Genomic DNA, 22,217 nt, shown 5'->3' on the forward strand with positions numbered 1-22,217 from the left:
ACAATGCACTGAGATTAATTAAGGAATCAAAATATGTGGCCATAGTCATTACCATGCCCTTAAGCTCCTTTTTCTCTTTGCTATCCTTCTCAGATTGAGTTAGCATGTGGTTAACAGAGAATTTGAAGAAGTGCTTACCAATGCTTCTATTAATGGTCCCTAATTCAACTAAGGTAACCTTGAAACCTTCATCATCAATATCTCTGGACTACATTTTCTACTTGTATGTGGCTATTTTGGCAGTTATCTTCCTGGTCACTGGGTCTTTAATCAGGTGGGATTCTATCTTCAACTTCTTAACCTTTGAACCCTATGCAACATATTTAGTTACAATGTCCTTCACAGGTGATGTAACTAGTCACAGACCTCTTTTCTTATTGATTGTGTTGGATAACCATGTAGGGATAGTAGGGCCTACAGAAATTGCTTGGAGATCCCTAGTGGGAGTCATAAACTTTGGTTGATCCACCTTAGGAGCCTCAATGAATTGTACATTGCCATTAGTGCCATCTGAGAAATTAAGACCATTGGTTGAATCTTGCCCCTGAGTTGACATCTTCTCTATTTGAACCTTGTATTGCTTAAGGGCCTTGGATTTAGCTTGGGACCTGATCCTAGGAACTGTGTTTTTGTGTATGGATGGGCGTCCTCCTCTGTTTACCTTGAACCAACTCACTACCTGCAATAGGAGAGGAAAGTGGGATGTTAGAAGATGATGGTTCAAAAAAAGAAACCACCCTTGAAAAGGGCTCATTGACATCTTTCTTGTTCTACTTCTTTAGCTAGTCATTAGTGTAAGTAACTATAAATCTAGCTCTTAGATTTATGTCCTCTTCCTCATCCTGGTTCCAATCTACTACTAGTGATTTTGATTCATGAGATTCATCCCAGCCTGGTTCAATCATGTCAGAACCATCCTCAATCACCCCCTCATTTTTGAACTTCAACCTTAGGGAACTAATGTGCTGTAATGTCAACCTTGTATGATCTCTCCTCAAAACCTCTTCTTCATCTTTACAATCTTTCTAGAGATCTTCTGATTGTGGAGTTGCTGATGAGTGGCCTACAAGCCCAAGAATCTGAACTGCATATCCCTTGCTATCAAAGTTTCTTCTACTATGATAGGAACCAAAATTGAATCCAAGTAAATTGCTTCTAATAATAGAGGTGTAGTTAGTCATATTATTATAGACCAGAGAACCTAACTTAATCAGGAAGGCGTTCTCCCAATCCTCCTATGGTAGATTATCCTTAACAACAAAGAATAGTTGCCTGTAAATCTCAACCAAGACAAAGCAATCCAAAGCATATTGAGGAAGTTTTACAGGTTCCTCTTCAAATCCACCTATTCTTAAGTAAGTGAACCTGGGAAACTGTATAAAATAACTTCCATATTGTTGAACTAACCTTTGAGCTTTGGGAGATAACCTAGTTCAATTAACACATCATGAATCTTCCTAAAGTTCTCCAGTGCTTTATCTTTTTGCAGCAAAGGGCAATATTGGTAGACCGTTATTTCTTCACTCCAAACTCTATGAGGAAGAGGAGTAAGGTCACAAACATAGGCAATACAATAAGTCAATTAGGAAGCCATATAGAAATTTTCCCTGGACTCTTTGGCATGCTTAAGCTACGTCCTTAGTGAACTAGCAATAATCTCCACCTAGTCCATCCATTGTTCTCCCTTCAAGATAATTTCTATATATCTATACATCCATTCCTCAAAGAGGAGAACATCAACAGAACCTTTGACTCTATGCAATAACACCACAAGGTTGTGGATATGAGGTTTAAGGTGATCTTTAGTGATAACCTTGGGCAAACTAGAACCTTTGCCATACATGGTCTCAATCCATTTACTAGCCAGGGTATTGCGAAATTGGTTTGGAGTTTCTTGGTATTCGGCCTAGGCTTGAATAGGGGAGAATGCGGCAAAAGTACCCTCAAGCAGACACAATACTGAAGCAATATTGTCTCTCAAAATTGAGATTATCGTTTCACTATCTTTGCTTACAATACATTTGCTCCTAACATCATAGTGGTCAATACACATTTGGAGCAACTCAAAACTCAAAAGAGATGGGGGAAAAGCTGCAATGTCAAGTAGTCCACTGGTTAGAACCTCCATGCACCCTTTCAATTTATCAGCATACTCAAGGAAATTCACTTGCAAATTCTCTACCTTAACACCCTCTAAATTTGTATCACTTATGACAAGCTTTCTACATTCTAGACTTGAAACATTGCCAAAGAAATGCAAAATAGACTTCATCCTTAATCAAAACAGCAAGGCTTCAAATTGATTTTCTTGAAAAACATAGAGATTGCAGAACAAAAATAAGGATTTCTATGTTTCTCACTTGTAATTTGCTAAAAAACAACAATTTTCCCTTCCTTCCTTAACAGTTTCTTCTCCAAACTTTCAACTCTTTGCATGATAAACAGAAAAAGAAAGCCAAGCTCATTTTAAGAAGGAAAAGCACTTACGTGCAAAAGTACAGGCTCATTATAAGGCATTAAAATCACTCCTTGTTAAAGATTGCACATTTGAAAGCCTTGTGATATGACCATTTCATTTAATAATTCCCTTGCTCATCTATACCAATAATGATTAGCTTTATTGCAACATCCAATCTCTTTCTCGGCCGTAGATTTTCTAGTTTTCCTCATAATGATGATTTTGCATTGGGAATAAAAACATCCTTTAAATCATCACTCTTTAACATAACCATCAATGCCTTGCAAAATGACGATGCATTGTACACCATAATCCAGTTTTATCAAGATGATTTTGTCGTTGATCGACTTTGAACTACTTTGAACCGAGGTTCAAAGTGATTCGAATGAACACTCCACCGGATGGGCGCCCACTTCCTGCAAGAAAACTCATCAGCGTAAAACCTTTGGTTGAACTACTTTGAACTACTTTGAACCGAGGTTCAAAGTGGTTCAAAAGAAGGGAGGTTCAAAGTGGTTCAAAAGAAGGGATTGCGATGGGAAGCTTTTGGGATTTACACAACACCTCGGATGATGACAAATACGTGGAACAATGAGGAAAGACTTTGAAAATCCAAGGAAAAAGTTTTAAAATATGGTGACTCATGGACAGCTAACACGTACATACACATATACATACATACATATATATACATACATATATATACATACATATACATATATACATATACACACACACATGTATATATACATATATACATATTTACATATATAGATACATATACATATACATATACATGTACACATATACACATACACACACACATACACATACACAAATATACACATACACATACACATACACATACACACATATACATATACATATACACACACATATTGTTAGAGTAATAAAGTTTTTTCTTATTAATTAAATCATATGAATTTAATTATTAAGTCACTTATTATCTCTAGTTTACTTAAGCTAAACTTTGAGCATATAATTAATAATTAATACTTTTATTAATTATTATCATGTAACTTAGGTTAGTTAACTGTTAGGGTTTTGATATCCTTTATAAGGACAAACTCTCTTTGTAATCAATTCATTCACTTTTGATAAGATAAATTTCTCTTTTATCTCATCAAGAATGTCTCATCTATGGATCTGATAATTCCAGCCTCCATACCTTTTTCTTCTCTCTTTCTGTGGCAGGTTTTTGCATGCAGGTCATTCTTGGTAGCTGTGGGGTTGAGATTTCATCAACTTCAACATGGTATTAGAGCTCCAAATCTTCATGCCCCTATTCTATTTATGAGAGGTTTGGCTTGGTTTTCATATCTGTGCATTTTTTTAGAGGGTTTTGGCTCTTTCAAATGATTTTTTTTGATATGGGGGTCACTATTTTCAGGTCACTTTGAGCCCAAATAGACATCACTGTTGAGCTCAAAGCGCCCAAAAACCCCTATTTTCATATCAAATTTGTCCAATTTATACACAATTGGAATATGAGGCAAAAAAATTACTCCTAGATTTGGCACATTTCTCAAGGAAATGTTTTTATAATTTTTTGGCACAAAAATCAAGATTTTTGACAAACAAATTAAGATTTTTAGACACACATATCAAGATTTTTGGCACACAAATTGAGATTTTTGGGTGCATAAATAAATTTTTTTGGCACGATAATCAAGATTTTAGGTGCACAAATCGAGATAATTTTTGGTGCAAACTTGCATGCTTCCTGAGATAGTTTTGGGACAAAATTGACACATTTCTTGAGGTGATTTCCATACTGGTAGACATGCTTTCTGAGACATTTTGGCACAAATCTCGAGGTGGTAATTTTTTTACCTTTTCCTTCGAGCTCTTTTTTGACCTACATGTGGTTTTTTAGTCGTAACTTTCTCATCCAAACTCCATTTTTCACAAACAAGATATCATTGGGAAGCTAGTTTCGAGCCTGTTCTAGTGGTATAAGTTATTTTTTAGTTTTGGTGCTCTTTTAATGGCTTTTTTTTTGGGTCAAAATTAGGAGTTCTATTTTGCACTCAGGGATACATATGTTGAGAATCCAATCTCCAATTCAAAATTTCTTTATATTGTTGGAAATTTCTTTGAGATCTATTTCCAGTGATGATGGTTGTTTTTCTAGATTTTTCTCTAAACACATTCTATTTAGTCTTTTATATTCTAGTGGATATCTTGGTTATCAGGTTTGTGGATCAATTTTGTTGCTTTAGATGATTCATCATGGGTTCTACTATATCTTGTATCAACCTTATGTCTCTTTTGATCTTTGTTGACATCCTTTTGCAGTATTTTTGCAAACACACCGAGATAAAGTGCCACTCTATTGCATTTCAAGATCTTGCACATCTTTGTGTTTTTTTGTACTCACACTACATTATAAAGTGCCTTGAGGTATTTCAAGTTAGCCATATTCACCATCTTCCTTTGTCAAGCGAGTGTTGCTTCCATGACATTAGCCTCATGATGTGTTGATGACATGTGCCATTATAACTATTTGTACTTCTTTTGCACTCTCAATGTTCCTGGTTCTTCTTTCTACATGAGATATTGCATTTAGTTTCAATGTTCATGTCATACCTCTCAACATTATAGGGGGATTATGCTGGTTCTATTGCTTTCTTAGTTTGATATACTGAGCTATGTATTTAGTATTTGATCCTATGTACTAGGCGATTGCAGTAGTTGGATACTTATGCATTTTGGTGAGATAGATCATTTACCACATAGACATTCTTTCATTCCTATTTATGGAGACCATGAAGATACCTTCCATCTTTGATTGATCAACTCTTCAGACTTAGTCTTCTTTACCTAGTCATGTTCTATACAATGGAGGTTTTTTATATTAGTAGTTTGGTAGTGTTTGCAGCTTCATGCTTCAGTGGTGTTGTTCATGATAATCTTTTGTCCCTATCTTTTGGGAGATTCCCTAGTTCATAGGCTTCTTAAGTCCTTCACTAGTTCTTTCAACATTATTTCCATCTCTTTTTGGAGTAGGGTCATTGCCATGGGGTTTTCTCTATTTCTCCTCTTTTCAAAGATCTAGTTGTGCTTGGGTACCTCATCAGGCCTTGTTGTCAGGAGCCAAATTTACTTTCAGTAGTAGTTTAGAGGTTTTTAGCTACTCCCTAAGTTTATCTTAGGCAAGGCGGGGGGTGTGTTAGAGTAATAAAGTTTTTTCTTATTAATTATATCATATTGATTTAATTATTAAGTCACTTATTATCTCTAGTTTACTTAAGCTAAACTTTGGGCATATAATAATTAATTCTTTTATTAATTATTATCATGCAACCTAGGTTAGTTACCTATTAGGGTTTCAATCTCCTTTATAAGGACGATCTCTCTTTGTAATCAATTCATTCACCTTTGATAATAACAATTTCTCTTTTTGCTCATTAAGAATGTCTCATCTGTGCATTTGGGAATTCCAGCCTCCATAGCTTTTTCTTCTCTCTTTCTGTGATAGGTGTTTACATGTAGGTGATTCTTGGGAGCTGCAGGGTTGAGACTTCATCTTCAAAACACACACACACACACACACACACACACACACACACACACACACACACACACACACACACACACACACACACACATCTCTCTCTGTGTGTGATGTGATTTCTGCAAAGTTGGGTTTTACCCACCCTTTTAAGCTCCTGCCACTTGTCCTCTTTCCAATGGTTGGAGAACCTCATACTTTGGTCTTAACCATAATTTAATCATTTTGACAATGTCAATTATTCTCATGCACAGTTACCATTGTAGTATAACCCTTTTGTAGCCTCAAGTTCAAATTTGATTGAATTTACAACTTTAAACCTTCTATCCAAAAGATAACTAGATAGAAGGCTATCTTTGATTAATTAAGAAATGAAATAGGGGTTTGAACCTTTTCAACAAAAAATCAAAAGGAAAAGAAATGTAGGCCAAGATAGACCACTTACAATGTTCCATAGGTCATTAACATACAACTTACAACACATTTTGGGCCATGAATAAACAAACCTCTTACAAAAATAGTAGATTCCACATCAAGAGTGGAATTGTCTCTTGCTCATAGCTCATGTAAGACTTTAGGAAGAAGAATCAATAAATTTTATCTGTCGATAAACAATAGTCTGAGAAATATGATTGTCAAAATACTAGTATAAGGGGACATTCCCACAAAGATATTGTTAACACGTTTCGCAAAAGGTGGAGAAAAATCCTTTACTAAATGTTAATGTTTAACATATGCAACATGTAGAGTAGGGTTCATTCACTTGGTGGGAGATTCATCTTTGGGGCAAATGAGCACAAAGAGGTCATATCTCCAATAAGAGTTTGTCAACATCATTGGTTGAGTCATTAGAAGAAGAATTTCAAACCTAGACAACCAAGTGAGAAACTTCAATGTATTTACACCAAGTAGCAACTCCCTTTTGATGAAAGAGATAGCAATATTTTGTTAAGTGAATAGTTGAGAACCACATACAACATTGAAAGAGGAGGTCAGTTATAATCCTATGATGAAGTCCATGCCCTATCCCCAATCATGAGAATTATATCCCTGTGAAGAGTTGCATAGATGTCAATATTTATCAAAATGCATGTAAATTTATATTGAGCCATGAAGTGGTATCGTATTTGGAGTTTGATGGCGACCTCTACTTGTTGCATGAATTTTTCATTATAGTTTGACCATTTGAATGTCTTTTATTTTACGATTTAAGAAAAATATTGATTGTCTAAATGATAAAAAAGAATATAAAATAAGGAAACAACTATATATTAGTATCTATTGATTTTCATAAAGAATAAAATAATGTAAAATAAGAAAGTAATTATAATTTAGTAAAATATACAAAAAATTACAAATTTAGTAAGATTTTAAAAAAAAATCATATGTTCTATTTTTAACAATATATCATAGGGATCATATATAACCTCTTACATTTGGTACCATGTGGGCTAGGGGAGACTAGACCTCTTGCTTTACCATAGAAAACTCTTTCCAATCAAGCACCAATCAAGCCAATCCCCAATCCTTTAAAATATTGTAAACTAATATAAATAAATACTAAATAGTAAAGATACTATTAGAGTAATAAGGTGTTTCCTTACTAACTCTATTTTACTTAAGCTTAACTTTATGCATATAATAATTATTTATTTTATTAATTTTTATCATGCAACCTGGGTTGTTTCCTATTAGGTTTTTTATCTCCTTTTATAAGGATTGGTCTCGATCTTTGTAATTAACACTTTTTGATTGAATTGCAATTTATGTTTTGCACATCAAGAATGTCTCTTTAGTCATGGATCTCTGAATTTGAGCCTCCATAGCTCTACTTCTCTCTTTCTGTGATAGGTGTTTACATGCAGTAATTCTTGGGAGCTGTGGGGTTGATCTTTCCTCAACTTCAACATGGTACTAGAGCTCCACACTTTCATGCCCCTATTCTCTTCATAAGATATTTTGACTTGGTTTTTAGATTTAGTTTTTGCAAAAGTTTTTTTATTAGATTTTGGGGTACCTTTGTTTCTAGTCACTTTGAGCCCAAACAGACATCACCATCGAGCTCAGAGCAACAAAAAACTCCCATTTCCATATAAAATTCATCTCATTTTGATAAATGTGTTGTCTAAGGCTATTAATTTTTGTACCCATGTCGTACAACCTGTATATGTATCTCGAGACAACGATTTTATTATTTTTTCAAAAAAATCAACATAAAAAACATTTCACTTTATTAAAAAGTGTTAGTTTTGGTTTTTTGGGGGTTTGATTTTTTAATATTAAAAAAGTGCTTGTTTTTGAGGTGAGGGTCCAACCTCACAACTCCCAAGAATTATTGCATGCAAACACTTTTGACAAAAGAGAGAGAAAAGTTATGGAGACTCAAATTTAAAGATCCATGATAAAGAGACATTCTTGATGTGCAAATAAAAAATTGTTATTCAATCAAAAAGTGTTGATTTTAGCTTTTTGGGGTTTAAATTTTTAACATAAAAAAGACACTTGTTTTTTGAGGTGAGCGCATGTGTTGATGAAGTAAAGTGATCATTGGGACCGATATAGTTGACCTTGAAATCAAAGGCCTATTGGAGACCCTACATCAGCAAACCTATCCTCGGCTTGCAGGTTCCTCCTAACTTTTTTTCCCGTTCATGAATTTTTTAGTGCAGGGTACAACATCATTTTGTTTTGGATGGAATTTTTTTTGGAAGTGTTGATTGGCCATCATTCTTTCTACATTAGTAGGTACTCATGCACATAGTTTTTGGGGAAATGTATGTCCTTTGGCACATGCAAGTCCACCTCCATGCAACCCCTTCACGAGCTTTGTTTCTTGTGCTCCTGCATAGCTTCTCCTTAGGGGACTCCCACACCAACCACTACTCAATCTATGTGATTTGCATAGGATTTGTCCTTGGAAACCCCTCTTATTCTGGTGTGCTTTTTTCTATCCTCTACACCCTTTGACAATGACACAAATTCTAGGTTAGGTTGTGATTTAAAAAAAAAAAGGCATATCCTTTGTTTTTTGTGGTTTCCCTACCTTTAGAGGACTACTGCCCCTGTGACATGAACACTCATGCAACCTTTTTTCTTGTGATCTTTTTGGGCTTTGGTTATTTTCATCCACATTGCATGGAGATTTAGGTAGTCTTTTTATCCATTTATAGGTGATTGAGCTTGCACATGCAGCCCAAGGTCTAATAAACATAGGCACACCACCTCACTATATCCACATAGGCCATCCATTGTCTCTGATCACAGCACATTCCTCTCCCTCATTTACATAAATGATATCTCCATTATGATTGGTTTAGTGTTGCATGATGGTGTTTTAGGGTATTGGCAGTTTCCTGCCTTTTTAAAGGTAATTTTTTGACAGTGGTCGATGATTTTTGAACAATGGTTAGTGGTTTTGGTGTTTGGATAGGAGAGTTCAGATTTTTTTTTGATAGTGTGGCATTCAAACAAGGTTTTCCTAATTTCTAGAGTGGTTTCATGCCTTTGTTGAGGCATTGTGAGGAATAACATGTATTTTTGTTTTTCTTGGTGTTTTTCTTTCTCACATGCAATGTTTACCACATTTGACTTTTTATTGCCAATGGGTTGTTTTTTTGGCTCTGACATATTTTTTTAGTCACATTGAATTTTTTTGACATGATTTCTAGGCTCACTAGGGGCAAGATATTTTTTTTTGGCATTTTTTTGCCTTGACGACCATTTGACCATCAAATTTGGGCTCGTCACTTGTTGACATCAGTGCCTGCATGATCACACATGTTTTCCCTTCTAACTCTATTTGGACCATGTGGTGGTTTTTTGCTCAAATCTCGGGTATACAAACTTCATTTTCTGTAAACAAGATATCACAGGAAAATTGGTTTCGAGCCTATTGTGATGGTATATGAATTTTTCCATTTTGATTCTTTTTTGATGACTTTTTTTGTTATCAAAGTTAGATGGTCTATTTTCCACTCTGAGAGACATATCTTGACCATTTGATCTTCAATGTGGGAATTCTTTATATCATTGGAAAGTTATTTTTGTCCTCTTTCCAATGATGTTGATTGTTTTTGTAGATTCTTCTCTAAGTACATCCTATTCAATATTTTTCTTTTTTTCATTATGGTGGATATCTTGGTTTCTTTAGGTGTGAGGATAATTTTTCATTGCTTCAAATTATTCTTCATGGGTTGTACTATCTATTGTATCAACCCTATGTCTTTTCTAGTCTTTGTAGTAATCTATTGTATGTATTTTTGTAAACACACTAAGATAAAGTGCCATATTGCATCTATATTTTTGTTTTTGTTATTTTTCCTAGTTTTGGCTTATGATTTGAGCAGTTTCATTTGAGGGCACTCATACAGATTAATGTATTCTTGAGATCTACTATATCTTGTGGCTTATTGAATATGCACTAATCTGAATATGTGCCATGGGGGTTTGGTTTGCCTTTGTTTTCTATCTACCTTTGTCTAGTAAGTTTCCCTTCCATGACATTAGCCTCATGGCATGTCTGAGATTTATCACTTTAATACACTATAATGTACTCTTACGTGCATCTTGATCATGGTTCCTTGACATGCAGTTCTATTGGCTCACTTTTCCAGTTGCTTGTCACCTCACCCTTGTTTGCATTAGGGAGGGTTCTTATGCTTTCTTGGTTTGATGAAGTGAGCTATGTATTCAATATTTGTTCCTATGTACTAGGCAGATGCAATGGCTAAGTACCTATGCATTTTGATGAGATGGATCATTTACCATATAGACACTCTTCTTTTTGTTCATACCTTGGTGCAACATTCCATCTTTGATTGATCAACTTTTCAAGCTTTGGTGTTTTATGTTATCTATATCTTTGAGTTCAGTTGTTTTCCTTTTTTGCCTCCTAATTTGAGTAGTGTCTTTGAGGGTACTCATGTAGATTATAGTCTTCTCTACTTAGTGATGTTTTCTTTCAATGGAGGTTCTTTAGATCAGTAGTTACTTTTTGATAGATCTTTTCAAATTCTACATGCTTCTATGGCATTCTTCATGATCATCCTTTTGTTCCTTTCTTCTAGGACATTCTCTAGTTTGGAGGCTTCTACAGTCCTTCACTAGTTTTTTTAGAATTCTTTCATCTCTTTTTGGAGTAGGGTTTTTCCCATGTGGTTTTCTCCATTTCTCCTCTTTACATAGATTTGGTTGTGATTGGGTACCTCATTAGGCCTCATTGTCGGGACCCAAATTTGCTTCTAGTAGTAGTTTCTAGGTTTTTTGCTACACCCTAAGTTTATCTATGGCGGGGGTTGTTAGAGTAATAAGGTGTTTTCTTATTAACTATATTATACTTAAGTTAAACTTTAGGAATATAATAATTAATTCTTTTATTAATTGCTATCATGCAACCTAGGTTATTTCCTACTAGGGTTTTGATCTCCTTTTATAAGGATTGATCTCTCTTTGTAATTAATACTTTTTGATTGAATATCAGTTTCTATTTTTCCATTGATCTCTAAATTTGAGCCTCCATATCTTTGCTTCTCTCTTTTTTTGGCAAGTGTTTACTTGCAATAATTCTTGGTAGCTATGGGGTTGAGCTTTCCTCAAGTTCAATAGAAACATATAAATTACTTACTATTTTTTTGATAATTGGATAGATAGGTAGGGTTAACTCTCATTATATTTATATCAAGATATATTGTTTACATTAGATAACAATATTTCTAAAACCATCGACAGTAAACAACCTATTATTAACCTTGAACCTAACCATGATCTATAATTTGTACTACCAAGCACACAAATATACTAGCATACATGATTTATAAAACAAAAAATGAAAAAATTCCCCATATCAGTCATCACAACACCATGAAATCAGACAAAAAGAAATAAGAGGAAATCAACCACACCTAAATTAGAAGGATCTCCCATGCTTCATTCCCTGAGGCTTGCGAGGCCCTTGGCTTCCCATAAGTGTTGGACTGCTAGATCATTTTGGAGATTGACTCTCTTTTTCCACCATATTCAAGTTATTTGCATGAACTACACACCCAATGTCATGGAAATCCCTCTTACATCCTTTGTGGGCCACACCCTTATACTACTTCTTCCACATCATGCTTGTTAAAGGCCTACCAATGTTCTCCACAATCTAACAAAGATGGAAAATCCAAGTCATTCAAATCTAGATTATCCCCCTCTAGCACCCTAAAACATGCCCCCCATTTGTAATTCTTTAATTACTCCAAAATTTGGGGGGGAGGGGGGGAGAGTATCTTATTGAGTTGGTGGTTAACACCTCCTTGGATATTGTTGACTTGGGGGTCAACACCTCTTGTGGGTAAGGAAAAATATGGAATTTTTATTGGGCATTAATAGTTCAAGCATTTGGTGCATGAAAAATGATTCCAACAAGTGGTATCAAAGCCTTGGGTCACGAGTTTGATTCTCGCTTCTATTCATGTTAAAGGTTTAGTCATTGTTCAAGGGAAGATTGTTGACTTGGTGGTTAGTACCTCCTACAAATCAGGCTAAATATGGCATTTGAGTTGGGCATTAAAAGTTTGAGCTTTTTGTGAAAAATAAAATGATTTCATCATATTCATTTTCATTCACATGGAGGCTATGTTTTTATCAATGACACCATATGTGTGATTGAAAATTGAGGTAGGTTTAAAGCTTAACTCATGGTTTATCAAGGTTTTATATGTAGACTATTTCCTGCAATCAATACCAACTTGGCATCACAATTCATAAAAGCATTCCTTTATGAACATTAAGTGGTGTCCTATAACTAATACATCATTTATAAAGTGTGATTGCACATGTTTATTGTGGGACTCTACAACCAAGGGTATTATCTCCTTCCATCTATTATTGCTAGTATGTGGTTTTCTTGTGTTGATACATACCATTTCTCAAATTTTATTCTTGGAGCTTTTCTTGGAAAGTGCATCTACAAAAATGTTTCCTTCTTGGTAGAGAGATGAATAATTTTGAAGTCATCCAACTACAATATGAGTTAATATATTCAAATCACCCACTTTTTAATTTCCATTTCGATGTTTGGTGTTAGCGTATTGCATTAGTTGTGATGTGGAGCCTAATCAGACTCAGAGGTTAAATTTTTCCCACTTCATTCAACATTGTTTCCCCCCATATTTTACATAGGGGTTTGGGGACAATGGCCCCAAGCTCTAGGGGTCAATGAGAAATACCCCTTGCAGGTTCCCAGGGTGGCACCCTAGTTGGGTTCAAGAGGCAATATCCCTTGTGAGCTCTTGAGGTCACTGATAGCCCCCTAAAGCCAAAAATGAATTGAATATTGTAATAGGCACCAAGAATTATATTTTTCTATTGGTGGGTATATGTAGGATAACGGTGTGTGAAAAAGTGGTGATGTGAAAAAAATGGAGTTTGAAAATGTCTAAAAGCATTTGAAAATCTGCTCTGACTTTTTTCCACTCATCATGATACCAAGGTAAAAAGGTTGGGCCAAACCTTATCAGGTATTTGATCCATTATCGAGTACCTAATATTATATTGAGTATCCAATATGTACTTGAAACCTATGACTAGGAACTGAAAAAAAAATGCAAGAGCATTTTAGGCATTTGCATTTTGAGTTTGGTTTGTGCTACTGCATTTCAAGTATCAGATATAGGAATAAGTATTGGATATAGGTAATATTTTTGTTGTATTTTTTCATGATTTTGAATTAATTTTAATATAAATTAGTTATTTTAAATAGAAATTATTAAAAATTAAGTTTTCTTAATAGAAATTATGTTTTACAATTTAATAGGTATGTCAGACCCTAATGATGACATTGAGCCAGGAAACAATGTTCCTCGTAACCCTCCACCAAACAATATAGTACCCCCTCAAAACCCTCCTTGAATTGAATATTTGATATATGAAAATCTCATCGAATTGAGGGTTTTGCAAACCACATATAACAATATACCTGCTTTGGCTCCCATGTTATCCATGTTAAACACCATAGTGGATAATATTAAAAAAGTTACCAATGGAAAAAATGTTGCTCTTCGCTGGTGTGAGAAAAAGCATGTCATGTTTGATGATGGGTTGGACTATGATGAAGTTGCGGCCCTAAACATAACTAAGGATGATATAGCTAACATTTTTGTGTAATCAAAAACTAGTAAAATAGTAGAACTCATAAAGCCCAAATTATTAATTAAATGGTGCACAAATGAGGCTATACATGTGAACTTTTGGGATCATTGGTGGATGGTTTTTGACAAACCTCCACACAATAATTTAGAGGTGCCATTCTATATCATTAAAAAACTATATGCCAAATTTGTGTTGCACCTTAAGGTGAATTGCTGGAGCATGAGGCCCAACATGGATGTAGGAGGAGGAGCTCCACATGATAGACCCTTGGCCTAGCAAATGAAAGCTAGCACTTTTGTCCCCCCTACTTATATCTCCCCCCTCCTCCAGTGCAACATCCTAATATCATTGCAAAGGCTAGCTCTCAGACTATTAGAGTCATCCATAGATTGAGTAGCCTATTGATATCCTAGGCTAGGTCAGTGTTGCCTCCTCATTTCAATGATGTTGTCATGAGTTTATCATCGACAAGCTCATTGCATGTTTGTGTGCCCCATACTTGCATAATGTGCAAGAATATTTGTCTTGGTCCCATGGGTGGTCTTTTTGTGTATTAGTTTGTATCTGAGGAGGATGACATACCAGACATGTGTACAAAGGCTACACACCTTAACATGAGAGAGGAGGGGCATGAAAAGGCATGGAATCATTCTATGTCAATACATGTATGCATTTTTTTGTTACAACATATGTGATCTAAAGTTAATCTTTATAATACAATAATTTTAACCCATATTGACTTATACATGTATGTGATATTCATTCATGTTTAGTTGATGATTGAGGAGGAGCTTAGATAGGTTGATAATGTCATGCTCTTGGCTCTTTCATTTGGCCGTGAGAAATCTATGGTACATTATGTTTTTTTCTCATTGTTTTTCTATTTGATATTGGAGCATATATGGTTTCAAATATTTCTTTTCTCTTGCAAGTATCACCTGTCAGTGTGGGACAGAGTGCGAGGGGTTAGGTAGAGCCCATTGACAAGGGAAAGGTAATTAGGTGATTTAAAAGTGATTAAATATTGATGCATTCTTGTAAAATATTTGTGCTAATGAAATTTAATTACATTCTTTATTGTATAGGGTGTGGCTACTAGTGATGAGTCCAAGAAGATTCGACATTGTAGACCCTCTGGCATTTCCATTCGCAGCAAGAGCCCCATCATATGTATAAGTATCATTTATTTTTTATTTTCATAAAAAAATTCAAAGCTAATTTCTATGATATTAACAACTAGGATTTTGTATCTCATAGGAAACATCTAGTGCATAGGAGGCTAGACATTAGAGTTTTGTATCTTTGCTCACGTAACCATTATATCTAAAGAAGGAGTCGAAAGAGGTAAGTTGTAGCTTGGATTCTTGTATGCTATGAATTATAATGTTATAGTTTAATTTTTAGATCCATCTGACAAACATACTTGAACATATATAGGCCACAACCAACTAGGTTCCAGGCATCTTGACATATGAGAGGACTCTTGACTGGTGCAAGAGGTTGAAAAGAGAGGTATTTATGATGAAAGTTTAATACTATAAATATTAATTAAAAAGGGATCATTATGAATTTGAGTAATTAAATGTTAGATACATAGAATCATGTAAATTTAGTAATCTAACTTTGGGTTTTTCTTTTTTATTTATGTAGGAGGCATCCAATCCACCTAGTTTAGCGAAGAGGTTGCATTTTGATGATCCACCAGGAACATAGGATAATAGAGTTGTCATAGGAAGCATCATGAGACATTTTGAGATTACATATGCCACATTGTATACATAAACGTTGATATTATACACATTTCGATGACATGATTAACCATATTTTGGATATGGACCTATGTATTTTGATATATATTTGCATGATTTGTCTATGGATATATATATATATATATATATATATATATATATATATATATATATATATATATATATATATATATATATATATATATATATATATTTGTGTCATTTATCTATGGATACATGTATTTTGATATATATTTTTTTCATTATTTGTATAATGATATACATATTAATTTAGTATAGTTTTGTTCAATTTATCATGGATTGTGTGTATTGTGCATGTTTATGGAATATCATTCATTTTGATCATGTTTGTTATATTTGATTCAAATGCAATAATTTGTGAAGAACATTTTAACAATATTTATTATCAACTTTTTACTGCAATGTTTAATTTGAAATTATATTATATATGTTAAATTTGAAATGATCTCTACAATCCCTTAAGATGACTACACTTAGCGAAATCCATGGACAATTTAGTCTTAGGAGCCCATCTTTGGTGTTATGAGACATTTCAGTATGTACTGGTCACAAATGTTATTGGGGCTCTATGGTAAAAATAGGGGTGTCACTAGGTTATTATAGACCTCGACATGATCTTCTTGTAGCATTCAATGTTTCACCAATAGCCCCCATGAGCTCTGAGTTATGACCCTTGGAAGATCAACCTCCAAACACACTTAGAGAACCTTGGAGACTCTTTGGTATGGGGTGTCCATGAACATTGGAGGCTCTCTATAGCCAAAAAAATAGTGTCACTATGGTTCACCCGCCCATTTAGAGCTAACAACATTGAAGATTCAATGCCAAGATCAATAATTTCAAAGTTGCCCAATGATGCACTAGTGAACTGAGGCACATTGCAAGTTTTGGCATTGAGCGAGATCATTGTGATGAATCCAAATAGAATGCGATCTCTCCAAAATGAGATAGGTTATTATAGATCTCACCATGATCATCCTGAAGCATTTGACATTTCATTGATAGACCCCTCAAGCTCCAAGTTATGACTCTCAAAAGATTGACCTCCAAACACACTTAAAGCACCTTGGAGACTCTTTGATACGGGGTGGCCACGAACATTAGAGGCTCTCTACAGCTAGAAAAAGGGTGTCACTAGGGTTCACCCACCCATCTAGAGCTAATGCCACTGATGATTTGATGCCAAGATCATTGGTTTTAAATTTGCATAGAGATGCACCAATGAACTGAGACACACTGCAAGTTTTTCCATCAAGCAAGATTGTTGTACTGAATCCAAACAAAATGTGATCTCTTTGAAATAAGATAGGTTATTGTAGGCCTTGAAACGAATGTCTTGTAGCATTTTATGTTTCATCAATAGCCCCTACAAGCTTTGAGTTATGAACCTTAGAAGATCGACCTCCAAAGGCACTTAGAGCACCTTGGAGACTCTTTGGTATGGGGTGGCCACAAATGTTGGATGCTCTCCATGACCAAAACAAGAGTGTCACTAGGGTTCACCCACCCATCCAAAGCTAATGGAATTGATGATTCGATGTGAAGATTAGCAGTTTCAAAGTTACATAGTGATGCACCTATGAATTAAGGCACACTACAAGTTTTGGCATTGTGTGAGATTGCTGTGCTGAAACCAAATAGAATGTGGTCTCTCTGAAATGAGAGAGGTTATTGTATGCTTTGGCATGACCTTCCTATAGCATTTTACATTTCACCAATAGCCCTTACCAGCTTCGAGTTATGACCCTCGGAAGATTGACCTCCAAAGACTCTTTGGTACGGGGTGGCCACAAATGTTGGAGGCTCTTCTTGGCTAAAACAAGGGTGTCACTAGGGTTAGTATTAAGTAAAGACATTATTTTTTAGCTCCATCAAGTTTTTGCCATTGGGCATAGTGCAAGTTTGGTGTTAGTATTAATTAAAATCATCATTTTTTAGGTCCCTCCACATAAATTACATTAAGTAAAAAAATCTTTGTTTCTTACATTAAATCAACAAGTTTACATTTACAATATCTCAAGTGTTTCATCATTATTACATCAATACACAACTATAAAAAATTTAGTGACAAAAATCATAGTGTCAAAAGTAGAATAGATTTTTCTTCATTCTGATCCTTATTTAGTTTGTATCGTCATGCATGGATACTCTTCATGATGTTCCTACATTCCAATATCATAAAAAATATTAGTAAATAATTATATTAAACAAGATAATAATTGGTGCACTGAATCATTATCAAACAAAAGAACATAAGAAGTAAATATACTAGGTTGAGTGTTCTTGTAGGGTCCTCTCTCAATTTTAAATACAAATATGCAATCATGGATGACTCTCTCTAAATTATTTGAACAACATAGTTTGAAATAATGTTTAGGATGTGGCATGCGGTCTTGATGCCAATTCTCAACTTCAACATGTCTTTAGCATTAGGTGATACTCTTGAGCAAGAGTGCCAAAACAGTGTAATTTCTTGCTTCACATCATTGGATAGCTTCTTATCAAAATGTGGAAGTCTCCCACCAAAATCCTATGTTTCATTTTGAAGAGGATCATCAATTCTCTGTCATCTAGTAAGTGCTCTTCTCAAAGTAGTATGATTTAAGTTCAAGTCAATACAAGTTTGTCTCATACATCTACCATTTCTCAAATGATGACTTACAAAAGAGGTTGTAATAACCCTTCAAGAAGCTCTCTTATCCTTCTCCTTGCTATTTTTTCCAATGCTATTGAGAGCACTAAAAAAATTCTTCATAATAATGGCATTTCTTTCCATTTTTGTTTGTTGACATGAATCTTCAATTTGGAAATCATAGGTCTCATCTTTTGCATCTTTAATAAGTGCATAAAAAGTTGGCATTGCTCCACCATTGTCTTGTTGCCAAAAAACATCTTATATAGTCTTGAAGCCCATAACTGAATGGTTCTTTTTGATCTTTTTCCTTCCAAATTATTAATACGTGTTTTATCAATTTCAGTTATCCATTTTTGTGTTCTAGGACCTTCATGTTAGGAGATATGTAACATTCCTGTGAATTTTTATTTTATCCACATGGTCAATCATGACATTTACATTATGAATTGGTAAATTTTCATTCTCCAAATTTTCAATCCTGACATTATCATTATCAATTGGTACATTTTCATTCCCCAACTGAACATGTTCATTTTCTAACTCTATGATTTCACCTTCAATCAATACATCGTCAACTTGATTCACATTTAACATACCTTGTCTCTTCCTTCAATGATTTACCTTGTCCCTTTCCCTATATGTTGCAATGTCTTCATTCAATAACTTCCTATTTCATTTAGCCTATCAATGACTACTGCTACCCATTCAAAAAACAAGACCGAACACCTAATCAAATCTTGTAGCAACCTTTTCAATTGTATGGGCCCCAAACAATATTTTTTCTCCAAACCTGTGAAAATGGCCCCAAAAAAATGTGATTGTCAGGTCTGTAGTGATAGAGAATATTTTGGAAAAAGTCTACCAATAAAATCATTTTGGTACCCGATCCCATATCGGGTATCTGATATTATCGAGTACTCAAATCTTTAGAGAATTATCACCAAAGCACAAGCTATCATTCTTTGATCACTGAAAATCTCTACATATCATAGCAATAACCTCCATCTCATCGCTAATTGCCAAAGCTAAAACATTGTCATTTCAATTAGCGACGATTATTGTATCATATAGTGATTCCAACTTAATTTTTTATCATTACTCCTACCACTATATGTTATGGAGATATGCAAAAGTTTGATCACTCATCACTGAGACTAAAAACCCTTTATTTCAATTAGCAACAATCACTATAAGTCATAGCGATCTCCTTATTTTATCGCTAATCAATATATCTCTTTTATGTTTTCACCACACAATGATAGACCTTGATCTATGTAACATATAGCGATGTATGAAGACTTATCACTCATCGCTGAAGTAAGATCGCATCTCCTTTGCTTGCTGATAAGATCTATCATCATAGTGTATAGCATTAATCCAATCCTATTGCTGATTGTCAAGGCTCCATAACTTCTACTCCATTTAGTGATGAATTCAAATCTTCAAATCATCATCACCAAAGCACAAGCTATCATTCTTCGATCATCAATAATCACTACATATCATAGCAATAACCTCCATCTCATTGCTAATCACCAAAGCTGAAACATTGTCATTTTGATTAGTGATGATAGCTGTATCATATAGAGATACCAACTTAAATTTTTATCATTACTCCCATCGCTCTATGTTATGGAGATATGCAAATTTTTTATTGCTCATTGTCGAGACTGAAACCCCTTTATTTTGATTAGTGATAATCGCTATAAGTCATAGTGATCTCCTTATTTTATTGCCAATTGCTATATCTCTTTTGTGTTTTCACTGCACAATGATGGACCTTGATCGTAGTAACATATAGCGATGTATGAAGACTTATCACTCATCACTAAAGTAAAATTGCATATCCTCCACTTCTTGATAAGATCTATCATCATAGTATATAGCAATAATCCAATCCTATCACTAATTGCCAAGACTCCATAACTTCTACTCCACTTAGCAATGAACTCAAATCTTTAGAGCATCATTGCTAGAGCACAAGATATCATTCTTTGATCATCAATAATTGCTACATATCATAGCAATAAACTCCATCTCATCACTAATTGTCAAAGCTGAAACATTATTATTTTGATTAGCGATGATCATTGTATCATATAGCAATGCCAACTTAAATTTTTATCATTACTCTTGCCATTGTATGTTATGGAGATATGCAAAAGTTTTATTGCTCATCACTAAGACTAAAACCCCTTTATTTTGATTAGTGATAATTGCTATAAGTCATAATGATCTCCTTATTTTATCACCAATTTCTATATCTCTTTTGTGTTTTCACCGCACAATGATAGACCTTAATCGATGTAACATATAGTGATGTATGAAGACTTATCAATGATTGCAGACAAAGTAAAATCACATCTCCTCTGCTTGTTGATAAGATCTATCATCATAGTGTATAGCAATAATCCAATCCTATCATTGATCACCAAGACTCTATAACTTCTACTACTCAGTGATGAACCCAAATCACTATATGATATAGCATTACTCCATCAAGTCTTTGATATTAACCCAACTGCTATTGCTATAGGATATAGCTATACATGTGCCATCTCTATAGCTATAGCGATAATCTAAATAATGAGGATATCTCTTAAATTTCAAATAGGATCAAAACCAAGATTGATCAATAGATACTGCCATGTATTGAGGAAACCCTAGGAGTGTAATTTTCAACATGAGCCTTTGATTTTGTATGATAAATATACATTTTTCTATCCAAACACAAAGAAATACAGTAAGTGATTCCTTTATTTGATCATGTAATCTACCTAAAACATATGAAAGATAAGTAATGAATGCAAGCAAAAGGTGAACAAATATTTGCAAAATATCAAGTTTCGCCAGGTTGAAAGGGGTCATAGGATAAACCATGACCCCTTTCAAAGCATTTCATGACAACATATGTCCTTAGGGGTCCTAGGATCCCTAGGGACCTATTTCATTTGTTCAAATGGGTCGAAAGGGGTCATAGGATAACCTCTGACCCCTTTCAACAAATTTCATGACAACATATGTCCCTAAGGGTCCTAGGACCCCTAGGGGTCTATTTCATTTGTTTGAATGGGTCGAAAGGGGTCATAGGATAACCTATGACCCCTTTCAACACATTTCATGACAACATATGTCTAAAGGGGTCCTAGGAGCCCTTGGGACCTATTTCATTTGTTTGAATGGATGAAAGGGGTCATAGGTTATCCTATGATCCGTTTCGACATATTTCATGAAAACATATATCCCTAGGGGTCCTAAGACCATTCTAATGGGTCAAAAGGGGTCATAGGTCCTAGGACCATTCTAATGGGTTGAAAGGGGTCATACCTATGACCCCTTTCGACCCATTAGAATGGTCCTAGGACCCCTAGGGACATATGTTGTCATGAAATATGTCGAAAGGTGTCATAGGATAACCTATGACTCCTTTCGGCCCATTCAAACAAATGAAATAGGTCCCAAGGGGTCCTAGGACCCCTATAGACATATGTTGTCATGAAATGTGTTGAAAGGGGTCCCATTCAAACAAATGAAATATGTCCCAAGGGGTCCTAGGACCCCTGCAAACATATGTTGTCATGAAATGTGTTGAAAGTTTCATGACAACATATGTTTATAGGGGTCCTAGGACCCCTTGGGACCTATTTCATTTGTTTGAATAGGCCGAAA

The sequence above is a fragment of the Cupressus sempervirens genome, chromosome 3 (assembly GCF_028749045.1).
Source record: "Cupressus sempervirens isolate cs-2001-9-10 chromosome 3, ASM2874904v1, whole genome shotgun sequence".
Taxonomy (NCBI): domain Eukaryota; kingdom Viridiplantae; phylum Streptophyta; class Pinopsida; order Cupressales; family Cupressaceae; genus Cupressus; species Cupressus sempervirens.